The following is a 15938-nucleotide window of genomic DNA, read 5'->3' on the forward strand; positions in this document are numbered from 1 at the left end:
ACGACCGCCATTGCCATCAGTTGTAGTAGCAGGAGTCACGTTAGGACCATAAAGGTGGCTGAAGCAATCTCAGTGAAGCCAAGCTAAGTTGAAAAAGAACGAAGACGGGACAGTGAAACTAAATAGAAAAACAATAAACAATAATGTAGAAATACAAAAAAGAAATAAAAGGTGAGGAGGAAAGCGGAGCTGGGGCAAAAAAGCAGCGCACACGAGCAAACAAAGATGGCCGAGGAGGGCAGTCATTAGCCTTCAGATGGATCCAAATTGTGGCCAGTTAGAGTAGAGAACAAGATCATTCCACTTTGGTTGGATGGAGGTTACAGGCAAGAGACATGTGCCTGTATGCGTGTGTTTGTCTGCCAGTGTGAAGAAACAGTGGAGCAGCAAAAGAGTCTTCGCGAGGGATTTTGGCGAAAATTAGAGGACCTATTATGAAGTCGAGCGGCAAAAAAGATTGCTACCCTTTCATGCTGAACACGGACGACCAGACGACATTAACGGCGTCACACACGCACACACATAGCATTTGTAATCCTGATATTTGAAGAGGTGGCAACTTCGAGGATGCTAAGGAAAAAGTGCACAGAGACACTTTTGTTGCTGGTCATCTGCTTCAATGCGGATAACATATGTGAAGGCGTGAAAACACTTGGAGGGGTACATCTATCGTTAAAAATGGTTCCAGAATCGCTTTTTCACTACGATGGTGACGTCCCGACGGTCCGGTCTGCCTAAACGAAAAGAGAATCAGAGGAAGTGAGAAAGACAATAGGTCGCGTCGACGCCCTTGTTTAAATGCTGTCTTTCGTTCACGGCTGTCGTGCCGCCAACCCTCTGCCGTTCTGTTGGTCTACTCTCGGTCCACTAAGTAGCTTATTTTTTGGCGTATAGCGGAAACGTTTACGTCACACGGAAACGTGGTATAGAGACCGTTGCAAGCGAAAATATAATAGATGCTGCTGGGATCGAAGTGAAAACGAGGAACAAGGCGTGGCGTGAATCGAAATGGTAAATGGTCTCGTGCATGAGCGGGACACATTCATTCGAAAAGTGGGTAGCCCAGCAAACACTGCACCGCCTCCATAAGACGAGACGACGAATGACACCGTTGTCTTCTACTAAGCCTAAATAGAGGCTAAAGTACCCAGTGAAGTACGACTGCGGAAGGGCCAATTATTTAGCTCTGACATATGGAGAGAGCTCATGTTAGACGCAGAATCGAAACGACGTCAAAGCCTGGAAAGGCGGACGAAAGATTCTTGAGAGAATCGATTTTGTCGCTCGAGCGACGCCTAACCTGAAGTAATGCTGTGCAACATCGAACAAGAAGGAATTAGCGATGCCTTGCATCAGTTAACTGGCTGGTTACTAACTCGCTTCCTTCATCGTGTCTACCTAGCGGGGAACAGTTTAGCATAGCCGAAAACTATCTAAGACTAGAGATGGTCAACCGATGCGCTGGGGAAGAAGGTGCCCGAAAGGCACCTAAAATACATTGAGAGTTGTGAAAGAAAAATAGAAAATCAGAAACACTGACGGCTCAGAGACTGATAGTTTTGTCGCAGTTATAAACAGTCAAACGTAGTATATGTTGTCTATGTATGAGGAAGTTATATTACGCGCTTATAGGCAGCGCGTTCGGGTTAATATTTCGCTAAAAACATAGCTTTGGTATTAATTTTAGTATGTTTTGGTTCCATTGGCATGTAGGTGCCAATGCTGTCGGTACTTACAGAAGGTATATTGTCTGCCCATTCTAACAAAGTGTCCGTAAAGTGATTTTGGTCGTGTTCTGAGAGACAGCAAAGCATTGTTTTTAGCTTCTAGTGAGGGTAACCATCGCGTACAATACGGGTCACAAAATGCCCACTCGCAAACCGGGAGCGACTGCGCTAGCGGAGGTCGATTTACATAAGTTATTGAACAGATTGGCAGTACCGTGTCGTGATTAAACGCAGTTGAACCCCTAAACAGCCCAGCAGCCACTTTATGCATCGAAATACTAACAGAAATATAGGCACAAAAAGAACCGATAAATGAGCAACATAATAAACGTACAGGCACATAGAACACCGTGGGAAAAAGCGTCGAGTTCAGCGTAGATATTTGCTTGTACATGACTGCGTCTGGTGTATATATATACACATAAAATGATCTGATTTATGTTTGCTATGCAGCGCTTCGTATCACGACCGTAACCGAGTCACTGACGCAGGTACTAGAAATTAGTACAGGACTGATTCCACAAATCCGATGACTTGGCTCTGCCGGCGCAAGATCTATATGGTATTTACTTCATGCATAGACATCTCAAAAGTCGACCGTACAATCGAGCTCTTCAATGCTAATATTTTGATTCCCAATTTTGTCTTACAGGTAAGTGCGGCGGAGAAGAATATCTTGGTGAAATATCGGAAGTTCCATAAAAAGGGTCAGCTGTCGTGAATGGCTGATGGTGGCAATCATAGCGCGTAAAGCGATACGAATATCTCCATGTACGTATGTATAGCAGAGAGAGGTAGGGGTCGATAGCTGAAGGTGGAATGCAATTTCCACTCAAGGTAATATTTCTTCCTCTTCTGGTCGATATTGCAGCTAAAACTGTAGCAGCAGTAGCAGCTATACTTCTTCGCGAACCGGCGGTCCTTCTTGTTGTCCGGCATACGCTTGACTCAAGCGGGGAAATCCGTTGTACAAGAAGTAGTCGAAATAGGCGGATGGATGAACGAATACTATCCCGTTGTATCGTTGCTAGAAGTTCCTCTTTGGGGGATTTTCGAGCTTGGGATCGACGCGAGTGAGGAGTGAGCGTCACAGTTGTTGTCGTCGATGAGGATTTTGCTGCTTTAGTTGAGGAGATCGTTTGAGTAAGCCCGTCTGGCTTGACAAAGCTAATAATAATGCGTGTTACCACCAGCCCCCCCAATTAGCTAGAGCGCTACGGACGGCATTGAAATTTAGAATATCTACCTTTTTGGCGCGCTCTCTCTCTCTCTCTGCAGAGCAAAAAAATCGTTTTTACATCTAATGCTCAGATAAAAAGACAGCCTATAACAAACATATGCTTCACTTGGCTATAACGATAGTGTACAGTATGACAGATAACGTTTTAAACGTTTCCCTATTGTGAATGCAGACGAATATAGGCAAAAAAAATGTCACTGCAGTAACTTTGCAGTATTTTCATTGGAGTACGCCCTTATGCGAGTCGATCGAAGGGAACCATGAATCCAACCCTCGTGATCTCATGTATTATTATTGTTAGATATATAGAGTTATAATGAACGAGGCGAGGCTTCAATGTGTGTCTAACTAAGGTGAAGTATGAAATATCCAAGTAGCTGAATGCCGAGCTTATTTATACCGTGACGCTGTTTACTGTTTATAATGGCTACAGATTTGGGCAAAAGATCCAACTGAGATACAGTTTTATCTCATAAAGTGAATAGCCAAGGCGTGCACCGCTGGTTGAGTAAAGAAAAAATTAGTACTTGCGACTCCCAGTTCTAGCGCTTGAATTCCCCCTGTTTTCCTTCCTTCCTTCCGCTCTTTAACTGTTTAACTGATTGTTTCTTGTGACACACTAGCATCATCTCTCCCTATAGAGATCTACGCTGTCCTCCTGTACAATATTGCATCAATCTATTTCCGTATCGGCATGCATATTATTTAGTATAGATCTGTCAATGGACGTGTATATATGTGCGTGTTTGTGTGCGCTCTGTAGGCGCTGAGTTTTCCAGCATTCGCGCTCACTAGGAACTGATGAACGAGAGCTAGCAGGAGCTCACACGCTAACGGTAACATTGCGGTGAGGCCGTCCACTGTGATGGAGCGAGCCGTTACCTGGATGAAGGTTGTTTGTGTATTTTTACTATGGGCTGAAATTAATTACTGCACGCACGACCGGTAGAAAGTTGCTACATGCATATAGTATGATAATAGCAATATATGCCGTCATCGGTCGGCGTCTCCTGCCGAGGCCATCTCATGGCGAATCATTTGTTTGATGCGAACAGAAAGTTGAAAAACTAGTCGCTTTACTAATTGTTCTGAAATAGGCCAAGACGCCTTCAACGAGAGATTCAATTCGCAAGAAACTGACATAACTGCGATAGATGAGGTAAACATTATTTATATTGACGTGTCTGCAATGTTTTAAAAATACAAATATACTATGATATACACAGGAGCATCTGTAAGACGACAGTGTTATTAAGTTGTGATGAATATATATATATATATCTTTGTGGCGCACAACGCGGATGCTTAAGGGACGTGCCCTTTTGAAGAGAAGTCCCTACCGCTTTTTAAACCACACAATGAATTACGAAGGTCGTGGAACCACAATGCCCCTCTGATTCGACCGATGTCAAAAATACTGGCTCGGGCTTCACACTGGTGTCTTTCTAGTCGTTTCTACATAAACAGTATGTAAGAGACAATATCGCCATACGAAAAGGAGTCTTGTTTGCAGATCGGACCATGACGAACCCTAACGAGTAGCTTAGAACGTGTAGTGTTATGTATAGAACTCACACTTAGGACATTTATACCGTAATGAGTTTAAATCTTTAAGCGATTTACGTAGATTGTATGATTCACGGAAACAAATACTAGTTACGGATCGGTCTATCAGTCTATCTACTCAGTTTTGTAGCTAACGCGATATAAACAAGCAGACTACGAGCGCTTCATAATAAAATCGATAGGACGTATCGAAAAAAGGATGAGAAGGAAAATATCCTTATATATCAATATTAGTTTATCTTACGTGCACTGCAGCACGTCGCTCCTACTTCAAAGTACGCTTCATTTTTTGGCTCAATTTTCGCCTAAACAATTCCACTCTTCCTCTAGGTATATAGTGCTAGTAATGGAACGCACTAGCGGGAGCATGCAAGGCTGTGGATTATGTTCACGAGGTTTTAAGGAAACGCAATAATATTCCGCATATTTAAAAGAGTAGACTGGCTGCGTTCGTACGCACTGTAACGGGGGCACACGCTATCAGTGGAAATGGCACGAGCAATGCGACGGTCCCATCTGCGATAGACAAGCTAGAAGGCATAGCTCTTCACTATGGTACGTCGCGACTCAACGCCAAGAATATCCTGTACCAGCATAGCCTGAACCGGTAGCAGTAGCCAACGATGACAGTGTGGCAGTGCATGCCCATTATGAGAGTGATGTCTTGCTGTTGTCGTTGTTTGGAACTGTCTTTCACAAAGTGATAGCTAGCAGAGAGTACTCAACGGCTATGTTTCCTATGGCTATATCTTCCGTGGAGATAGATATCTTCTACGCGGCGTACGTGTTTCATTCATATTCGATAAACTATACAACTCTCTCAGCTGCACGTGTGCCATTTCAGTTGTCGCCTCTCCGGACGAACTAATCTTTCAACGAAGCGTTTGGGGTCTGCCCGCATATATCCTTGACTCACTTTTCCTAATGAAAAAATGTTTATCGTTTAGCTTGGGAAGAACGAGCTGGAGCTTGTGTTGCCCGTGGAAGAGGTTGAATAAACGCAAAGAAATAGTAGCGCTTGTGCCGTTGGCCGAACTGTATCAGTAAGCCGCCACGAAGTACGGCGACAGTGAGCGGATATTATACAATGCTGACACACGCTGACGCAGCGTTCGTCGATCGTTCGCCATCGGCCGCTACGTCGAGCACGATGACGGCACTATCGGTGACCCTGCAGCCCCTGTGTTGCTAGCGAGAAAACTACACTGTCGCAGAAAGATATTGGAAAGCGAGCGAGCGAGCGAAAGCTTAGTTTGTTAGTAGTTTGTGGAACTCGCCTAATCGAGCTCCCTCAGCACATTCCGAGTTTACCCATTGTGCCCTCCGTTTTGCTACACGGAACCTATAAGGAGTGGAGCACACTGTAAAAGGCCCTATCTAAAGACACGACAAGGCGTCGTCCAGTTGATCTAAATGACGAAATTAGCTCTTCCAAAGGAGGGATTTTCATCGTCAGAATCTTGACAGACGCCAGCAATTCCTGTGCCTCGACGTGAGTAACGCTATCGTCGTCGGTTACGCCACCCGGAAGCTTTAACGGAAACAACAGGGTCAGCCATTAGAGAGCGGAAAAGACGGATCATGTTTCAAAAGTGCTCCATTGATATGGTCATTTGTGAACGAGTACTAAATGTTTTGCAACACTAGGCTATGGTATCAAAATTTTGCCTATTGATTTATAGAATAGATGAGCACAGTCGAACAAACGTCCATGCAACACGTTCGCTTCCCCACGATCATCACCCCTAAGCAAACATACGCTACATGTTAATAATGTGATATTTCTGCCTTATTTTCTACTTCATGTACAAACAATGTAATACACGCATATCGTAACGAGCGGCGAGAGACAACATATTTTCCCGTTTGTCCACGCGCCGCGAGCTTCCTTTTCCCTGCGCGTGCGCGAGAGAGAACGAGACGGCATTCAATGCAAAGCATGCCACTCACTACCCCCCAGCACTACCTCAAGATCTTTTAGCAGTAGATATAGGGCTAGATAGTGCGCGATATTGATTTAATTTGGCTCCTATGGGCCATAACTCAGTGAGTGTGCGTCGGCGACAAGTATGTGCGAGGGACCAGAGTGAGTTGGGCACGCGCAGTAGTTTTTATGCAAGTGCTCCCCGGAACAAAGTGGCTGCAAAGAGCGCGGTACAAAGACCAGGTGGCTGGTAGTGGACGGGGTTCAAATCTAATTTGAGGCGAAGAAAAATCCCCTCTCGTATGCAATATAGTAGAAAGGAGAAAACACCACCTAGTTAATCCGCACGAGTTTAAGAGAAACAGAAAATATTGGAAGAGATTTACTGTTGTTCATACTCGACATGGACCTCGAGCATGTAGCTTACACATTGATGCAGTGGCTTCGAACATTTAAAAAAAATCATACTCACCCCATACAAAGGTTAAGTCCATAATATGTAGTAATAAACACGTACTAAAACCGTAAACTGCCTACTTTTTATTGGTTAACTACAACATTTTACGATTTTTTGAATTTTTGTTCTTTTTAGGATATACATTTTAACCCAGCAAGATTAGTGGGAAAGCCTTATAGAAAAGAAGCCATCTTTCTTTACATATGTAAAGTGTTTTAACAAAATCGACAATAATTATCCTGACTCGGATTTAGCTCACAAGTTCAGATCTACTGCTACGGTCTACAGGTATCCTGATAGTACCTACTAAATGTATTTATTAACTATATCATTGCAGTGAAATAGGTTGCGCCGTTTGTGGGTGTATGGCTAGGTACTTACGAGCCAGCAGCACAACTGGCTGTTGTTAATACGCTGTTTTGCACGGACTTACATCTAGCTAAAGTACTTCCCTTACCCACTCCATACAGTTTATAGGCTTTTTCTGCCAAAACAACTGCCTTACTCTGTGTACGCTGCTGTGCATCCTTGTACGTGGCTGCCGTGGGGCTCTTGGGCATAGGCCTTGAGTCATTACAATGGCGGCTGGCTGGTAAAATCATCCACTTGAGGTAGCTCAGTGGCCTCAGTGGATGAACGACTTGGACCTGCTGCATAGTGGTCATGGTCTTGCTGGTAATGGTTGTGGGGAGTCTGACCCATAGCCTTGCCATATTGTTGGGTTAGCGGTGATGGCTAATGCTCGATACATCCGAGAGTGGTTGTACTACGGCAGCAGAAGTGGTCGAAAGTGGCTGCCATAGCACCCATGACCGTGTACTTTTGCGTCCATACCATCCAATGTGGGCGTCGAGATATTGGTGGGATGAGGTGTAGGGGAATAACCTACTGCTGCTGCCTCCGGGGCGAGTGATCCTTCTTGCTGATACTCGACCGCCACCGCCTCGAGCTGTCCTGTACCAACGGTCGGTGGTAACGGCAACATGATGCAGCCATGTGTGTCAAGTTGGGGCGGTCGACTGTAGTGGAATGCCTGCTGCCCTCGCAGAACGGAACGCAAGCGGCCGCACGCGTATTCTCCTGAAGTGCTGCTGCACTGTAACATTTGTAGAAGTAGACGCTGACGACGACGCAGGATTCTGAGAAGGTCAACTACTACACTGTTCTTTTTTGTAGGCAATATTCTGACGGCTTCAATCTGCTCCGGCCACACTGGACTCTATTTTTTAAAGGTAGCAGTAGTGCTTCTTTTCGCCGTTACGAGGCCACATTGCACCGTCTAAACAACAATGGTGGAATATATGCACAATTTGCATAGCATGTCGAGACAACTATCTAGTAAGCGGGTGTGAGTCTGATCGAGCTTGCCTGTGTACGCGTCGTGGACGCGGCGGTGATGTCAGCGGCTGCCTGTCATCTGGCTGCAGGCTTGGCCTTAAAGACAGCTAATGCGCTGCGAATATCTGGCAGGCAAGCTAGTCAACAGACGAGGCCTGATACCAATAAAAACATGCGACCCTCGAACGAGCGACCATTCAACGATTGGTGATTCACGATCTGCCTGAACATAACAGCGGTTATTGGCTCGAGAGCAACGCGTATATGTGTTACATATTTTCCGGTCTGCATAGAGTAGTACGCTAAGGAAAAGCGATGCCAACGAAGTCGAACCGCGAGTGGACTGAGATCTAGTTTACTGTCTTTGCTAGACCGTACAGCTCAATACAAGACTCAAGTTATTCTTTAAATTATCGTACATAAATATTATGTCAATGTGTGTTCTCTAAAAAAATGTTTCTTTTGTTCTTGGTGGTGCGCTTAAAATGAGTGAAAGTCATCCCGAAGACGTCATGTGACGCGAATGTTTACATCGTGCTGCATGGTGCGATTGTGCAATGGCCGTCTGCTTTCTGACTGCATGCGCGTCTTCAGATATGCATGAGTTTATTTGGCAACGACCATATACATATGTGCGTAACTCTGTACTCTTCCGTAGCATAACAACGCGCGGGCGCTAGAATACATCGTCATCCATTGTTAAGGAACGAACGAATTGTGCGGAGGCATGATGTTTTCAACAAAGTTTGCCACGACTGCCCCTTCTGCTGTGGCTGGTACCGAATTGTGGTTTGTGGCTACCGCTGACGTATCGTTTGCAAACAACAATAAACTGTAGTTGCGAGTTTCCATGGAATTCACTCGTCTGGTTTAATTATCTGTTCTAGTACGACCAGTAATGGCGGCTTCAGAGGAAGGAAGTACGGTTTGCGTTTTGCGTATAGAGCGGCGCGCGAAGGGGGGCAAATGCAGAAACACTGCTCGGGCACGGTGTATTCCTTCTAACACGCTAAGGCTAGAGGGTAGATCTAGTCGACCAGGAAAGTAAACTTAGCGAACGAAATATGGCCGCCAGTTACTAGGGTTAGCACGATTTAGAAAATTGGCTTGTCTGATTGCGTGCTGATTGTTTCACGCTCTGCGTTGTGGTATGTCGCTATGGGCAGCAGTGGAGCTGGTGCCCACGATAACAGGTGCTTCTTACACTGTTTTATTGCAGTCATGGCCTTCGTCTGGTTACCGGTCTGTTCTCGTTCTAGTGGACAAAAGTGCCGAAAAAAAGGGATTTCCCTTTTTCCAGCGCTTTTGTCCCCCGAAACATCCCGGCACTCTGTGTAGCGTGCCAACACGTACATAATTTGCTGGATGAGTTACAACTTACTAAATGGCTGGCTGCTGGTTGAAAAGGCGTAGCGAAAGTCTTTGCTTCTACATTCGAGCTTCGCTGATAAACGATAGGAGTGGACTATACATAGAGCGCTTAGGTTTAAATACGTTAGTACCATTCAAAGCAGCATATGCTTTATGTATAACTAAAGACAAACGGAAATCCTCTTATAGTCTGTCCATTTCGCTGTATCATTTGATATTCCTTCTTTGGTGGTGCTGCTGCTGTTCCTAGCTACTTTGTGTAGCAACGCTATTATCATATTGTAGTAGATGGTAAGTGATGTCATCGCTGCTCTCGTAGCCGCCTGGACTAGACTCGTTTGAGCCGTATCGAGTCGCGCCGTAGCTTGCTTGACTGCGCGTTGCGAATACATGGCAAGGGCACACGTTGGCAGTTGCAGCACCCGCGGCTGCTGCCTACAAGTCCAGCCCGCCGGTCAAGTTGGTCAGATATTTATGGAAATATATCAGAGTTGTTCGAGGCAAGCGGATGGTAACAGGACACAAGGAATTGGATGAAGAAGCGATTAAAGAGACTATTTATATTCTGCGAAGTATAAGTTCTTCCCTTCTCTCTTCCGGAGTTTTTGGGACGTCTCTCTAGCCGGCGGGGCTCCCGCGGCCGCCACCCAACATCATCATCAGCACCATCACGGGGTCAAAGAAGAGCCGGCCTCGCTCACAGCGTGCGCGCTGCGGGTCTTTCTTGCTGCAACCCCGTTTGCTTGCCGCTACCGCAGCTGTCTCTCGAAAACCCCCCAACGAACTAGACAGCAAGTGAACAAAGCAGTGGTTCCCCTGTTACCGTCATACCCCTCTATTGTGCGATGGGTTTCCTTCCGCGTTTGCCCCGCCTTCAGCCGGCTCCAACCGGCGACCGAGCACCCCAAGGGACACTTCTGTTCTTCTATAGGCTGTGCAAAATTCACATGATTCGTTCATTCCCCACTTTTTTCTAGACTGGGCTGCTACTGGCTACGCAGGGTTCGGTGGAGTACACTATTCCGCCACTGTTCTTTCTGCCACGCAATGAAAACCACGATGGGTTGCTTGGCAGAGTTATGCCCCATCTACGCGGAGAGGTCCCTCTTTCACGTCCACACGTAGAGCGTTCGTTTTCGTCGCCTTGTCCATCTTACAGCAGCATCCGCTAGAGGAGCCGCAGCAGTATAGCAGAAAAGAAAGGACTGTTTGCTCGGACTGGCTGAGAAGCAAGTAGGTTGCCGCATGGAGAAGGGCATGGGGAAGGGCATACTGCTAGGACAATGTTCGGCTAAACAACTATGCCTATGGCACTTCTCGTGTTTTTGTTTGTTTATTAGAGGAGAAAGAGCTTCTGTTTGAGCCTATCGTTGTTATGCATACATAGTAAAAAGGTGCAACAAGTACGTACCTAATAAACATCTGCGCATATATATAAGCATACTTCAGCACTGCATCGATAACCGTGCTCTCCTATTGATTAGTAGGTAACAGCTAGCGATAGAAAGAGGAGTAACATACTTCTTGCATTAATTTACTGGAAGGTTGGGAATATTGGATATTTGCACGGGCAATGATGTGCAAAATGGTGTACTTCGTTATTATTGTGTAACTATCCTTCAGTAACACTCGTTATCTGTCTTCCGCTACTCTTTTTTATTTTATGTAGCCTCTCGACTTGACCAAAACCTTCTGTCGTTCGACCAGACCACCGGGCTCATCTATCCCTTTGAAACACAATTTTCGTTCAGACCTTGCTTCCCTGAATAGCCTAGAAGTATTTCGCTATAGCATCTTGCGTGCGCGTCCCAGCGAATGAAGTGGTTCGTTGAGAGCCCTAAATCCGAGCTAGATCTAAGCGCATTGCACGACCAAAAAGCACGCGAAACAAAGGCGTACAAAGGATCGGTAGCAGGTTATCACTTTAAAATAGTATCAACAGTAGGATAGACAAAGGAAAAACAAAAAAAAAAAAGTATTTTAAGTTCTGCCTAGCTGGTAATACGAAATGTTATCTGTCTAGCAGCCTGCACTATCTGTTGTGGAATAGTATATTCCACAGTGAAAAACGCATTGTTTGGCCCCCTGTATCTGCTGTCCTTCTGGCACCGAAAACGAGACGAAGAAATGGGCTAGAAAAATCGAATGTTAGAAAGAGGGAGCAATGATTGGACCCTTCGCAGCCATGTTGTTTCCATCCACCTCCCAAGCAATGTCATGGCGTCCAGCGCTAACTCTGTGCCGCGCTAACGTTCGAATAAAAGCCTCTTTTCTCACACTTAGCTTTTTTCTTAGATGGAGAAACAGAAAGAAGTCTAGGAACGCAGTTGCACCTACCACTGGTACTTCGATGTATTCACTGACGCAGCAGCCTTTCCTTACAGCGACCACTGGACAAGCATACTTTGCTGTTTTTGCTGCTACTGCTGCTGTTGTTGTTGTCGATGTCACTGTTTTGGCTTCTGATGCCACTGGTTCGGTTTGACTGGTGGCGATACAGAGACCAGCCGGTCTTGGAGGGCCTTCTGCCCCTACTACCGTCTCCTACTGAATTGCAGTTGTCTGTCAACATCGTTGGTTTCGTCCTGTTGCTTTGCCTTTTTCGTCTTTTTTTTTTCTTGCACGTATGTTGCTGCACCAATACATGGTAGGTGCTTGGCCAGTCGCTCAGTAAGTGGGTGGGTGTCTATCAATACAAGGAGGTCACGTCCTTTCCTCTTACTACCAACTGACTGCTGCCTTCAGGCTATCCTCTATTTCACAGTGCTTTACGCCGTATCACGCTACGCAACGCCCCTCTGCCTCTTCGCCACTACCCTTACTCACTAGCTGCTCGTGTCCGTCTCCAGCGGTCCACAGTAATGTTGCGTGCCCTGTCTCGGACTCCAGATCAGAACAACCAAAGTGAACTGAACTCCTCGTGACACCGTTTACGTACTCTGAGGCATACCTGCACGTGTTTTTTTTGGATGGTCGTACCGATTTCTTTTGATGGTTTCTGATCACTACTTCTGCGCCTGTCGTTCGTTATAGCTTTGATATCTGAAATGGCAGACAAGCTTGGCTGGAACCTGCCAGGTTATCGTCCGACCATGACGTCTGAGATGCTAGGTGACAGGGTACAACCTGGTGGAGAACGGATGTAACATGAATATACATAGGTGTTGAAAAAAAGCTGCAACAGTACTATCAGCTGCAGCAGCAGCGTCGGATTGGCTTACTCCTGTTTCGTTTATATATATACATGGACAGCTGGCCTCGCAATCGGGTAGAGAGTTTACTTCAGGAGAAAACTGGAGGAACTAACGTAGTCGGTATTTGGGGAAGGGGAAAATGCAAGTAAATGAAGTTACGATTGCTGCTTATCCTCTCGGTTCGCGTCGCTGGCTACTGCTGCTATTTTGGACGCCATTCTGTTAGATCGGGCCATTTGGCTCTTCATGACGCAGATGCATAGCAACTCCAACGCACTTTGGGCCTGCCGCCTGCTTTCGTGTCTGTGCCATACTGACCCAGACATTCGCCTTTCCACATACCTCAACTAAGCAGTAGCCGGCACTTGATTGAAGCTGAGGAAACTGGTCGGCGAAACGTAGCAATGGCAGGTGCCCTGCTTCCACGATGCCTCTACGACTTTATATGTAAAGAAGCTTGGCCTCGTTTAAGTTATGCCCTGCTTGCTCTCTGTCAGTTCTTGCTCCCTCCTCACCCGTCACGGTACTACGACGTCGTTCAATCAGGAAGACGCACAACGAAATTACTCGTCTGTTGTTCAAGCCCCTTGCGATTTATGAATCCGCAGTAAAAAGTCCTTGAGACCAGCTCAGGACAGCAAAGCCAAGCTTCAGTCTCTTCCTATTGTTTCACGCCATACGACTTCTTGGCCAATCTAGCTCATCCCAAGCGAAATCCATCTAAGGAATAGGTCAAATACAAGTAAATCAGAGTTATGAAACTTTTTTCGTTAACGTATTCTGTAACTTTAATATGTTCACTATCTATGTATATATAGAAAGGGGTTGCGTGGCTTGTCCTTTATCCATCGCGGTCACCGGCTAACCGCTTCTGTATGTGGCAGTAGACATCCCACTACCACTAAACGGACCTCGTTTGTCAAGGTAATGAGCGAATACGTTCCCTTTTCTTCGTTAAAACACTCGTTATTATGTCACGATGTCACACACGTACAGCAAGACTAACGTCTATGTGACGTGCTTCGGGAAGGTCTCAAATGGGCGGTCGGGCAGCCGCGTCCTGCTTGACAATGGCAGCGATGCCACTACTAGTCTACAGTGACAGACACTTAAAATTCCAGATATTTCTTTCCTACGCCTAATCCTTCTGTTTCGTTGTCCTCTATTCTCATCTTGGCCTACATCGACTTTGGTCTCGTTGTTCCGCCAGCGCCTTGCCTAGCGCCGTCCAATTCCGTGTCCACCGTCTGTTCAGCCCGTATTCATTGTTTGATGTCCGCCATCTAGCACCACAGCGATACTGCTTCTGCCGTCCATTGTCTCTGCGCACAGCTCTGCTCGCTATCCTGAGATGAAGAAGGTGCAGCGCTTGCGTGGGACGGCCCAGCAACAGGACGGTGGGATTGGCGAAGGGCCCGTCGAAGATGTTACCCTCTATAATAGCTGTTAAGAGAGCTGACGAACTCGCATTTTCGACATTTAGTGGTGGGCAAGCGCAAAACATGGGACAGGAATGTCTCTTGGGGCTTCTTTCGTAGGAACAGCAGTGGTGCTCGCTTAGCGTCAGCCTGCCGCTCGCACATCTGCTCGTAGTTCCTTCCCATCTCGTCTTCGACCTCATACCAACTTCGGGGCCCATCTGTTTCAGCCGCTAACACCAGCGTGAATGTAGCTCTATATACGGCGACTGACTTGGTCCTGGTGACCTGGTTTAGGCTTTATGTTTGCGTGCATTTTTGAATGGCGCATGCGCTTTCATTACGCGTATTAGGGCTCTACCAGCTCGTTGGTAGGCGTCGTTTACTTCCCCACACCGACAGTCATGTATCTCACCTCTCCATACCTCCTGCTGAGAAAATGGACGTTGTAGCTACACGTACTGCCTGATTAGTGGAGTACGTGCAGTAGTGCCGCTTAATTCTAACAAATATAAACGTACAGTTACAATAGCACAGCTACAGAACAATATTCGTGCAATTATGTTTAATACTAGAAACTATATTATGTCCAAATTAGCTCGGTCAAGCTCTCAATACATAAAAATGAGTCCGCATACAATAGATTCAACGAGGCCAGTGCTCGGGTGAGGTAGGTATTTGATGTTGGAAGGTTATTCGAAGTTCTGTTCCTATCGTTGACACTTTTCATGGTGTAAATAAAGACAAAGTAGACGTCCATCTCGATTCAGCTTCTGGTCTGAGCGGCATATAGCCCTCAATAAAGTAGTGTATCTTCTTCGGCCGGATAAGATCTTTGGGCCGGCATCTCTCAGTGTCCGCTACTGGCCCCATCAACTGACGTCTTGCAGAATCGATGGTGATCGTGTGAATGCCAAGCTTCCGCTTCTTTGGAGAACGCCGACCCGCTTGGGGTCGAACCTTCATCGTGACTCGTTTCTCGTGTGGCTGTTTCTGCTCGCGCCACCGAATCAGAGATAGAGATAGAGAGAGAGAGAGAGAGAGAGAGAGAAAGGTCAAAGGGCGGGAAGAAAGTTAGGAAGAAATAACAAGGAATAATCTAAATGCAAAGAAGCTTTTGGTGGCTCGCCTCTGCTTCTCTGCCGCTCTTCTTTGTGGAATGTTGGTTTTGTGACTCCTTCGGTACCGCTTTGTAAATGTTTGGCTCTCTGAAAGTTCTCGGTGGAAGGCTGTGGCCTAGAATACACTTGGCAGGCAGCACGACCTATCAACTAGCCCCAATTAGACGCTCTATATTACCGAGCATTTACTCAACAAGCACCGAGAGTCGGCAAGCAGTTCACTGGATAAAAAATATTTGTTCGACGCTTAGCTTTTAGCCCCCTCAGTAAAATGTTAGGGCAAAATCCGGAGGGGTTCTCATCGTCGGAACAAAGCGGCGACTTTCCTAACTTGGTCGAGTTGGAGTCCGTTTCTCGATGTTAGTGCAATACATGCGCCTCTAACGTATGTTTGTGGTGACTTCAGAACAGACATTCTACTCGACTTTCGGCTTTAAGTAGCACTGATCGTTGAGGTTGACGACGTTGGGCCGTTGGCTGGGTGCAGACCCAGTTAACTAGCAGATATTGGCGTAGTCTGATCGTTGTCAGGAGTCAGCGCGACCCTATTCAGGGCCGCTTGGTTGGTTGTTCGAAAAGCAG

The 15938-nt window shown here is 46.3% G+C and overlaps 1 protein-coding gene across 11 annotated transcripts in view; it reads left to right on the forward strand.

The window, feature by feature from the left end:
- The window catches only part of LOC111245819 (adhesion G protein-coupled receptor L1-like), a 327353-nt gene that overhangs the window by 133848 nt on the left and 177567 nt on the right, over positions 1–15938 (forward strand). For 3 of the 11 annotated variants that reach the window (XM_086980763.1, XM_086980764.1, XM_022794662.2), the window contains exon 2: positions 2380–2498. The exons of 6 other annotated variants lie outside the window; for them this stretch is intronic. The gene's annotated coding sequence lies outside the window, so the exon portion shown is untranslated. Of the gene's footprint in view, positions 1–2379; positions 2499–2598; positions 2871–15938 lie in introns of all 11 variants that reach the window. 2 more of the 11 variants (XM_086980765.1, XM_086980768.1) reach the window with 2 other exon arrangements.

The sequence above is a fragment of the Varroa destructor genome, unplaced genomic scaffold (genome assembly GCF_002443255.2).
Source record: "Varroa destructor unplaced genomic scaffold, Vdes_3.0 BEIS01000002.1, whole genome shotgun sequence".
NCBI lineage: Eukaryota > Metazoa > Arthropoda > Arachnida > Mesostigmata > Varroidae > Varroa > Varroa destructor.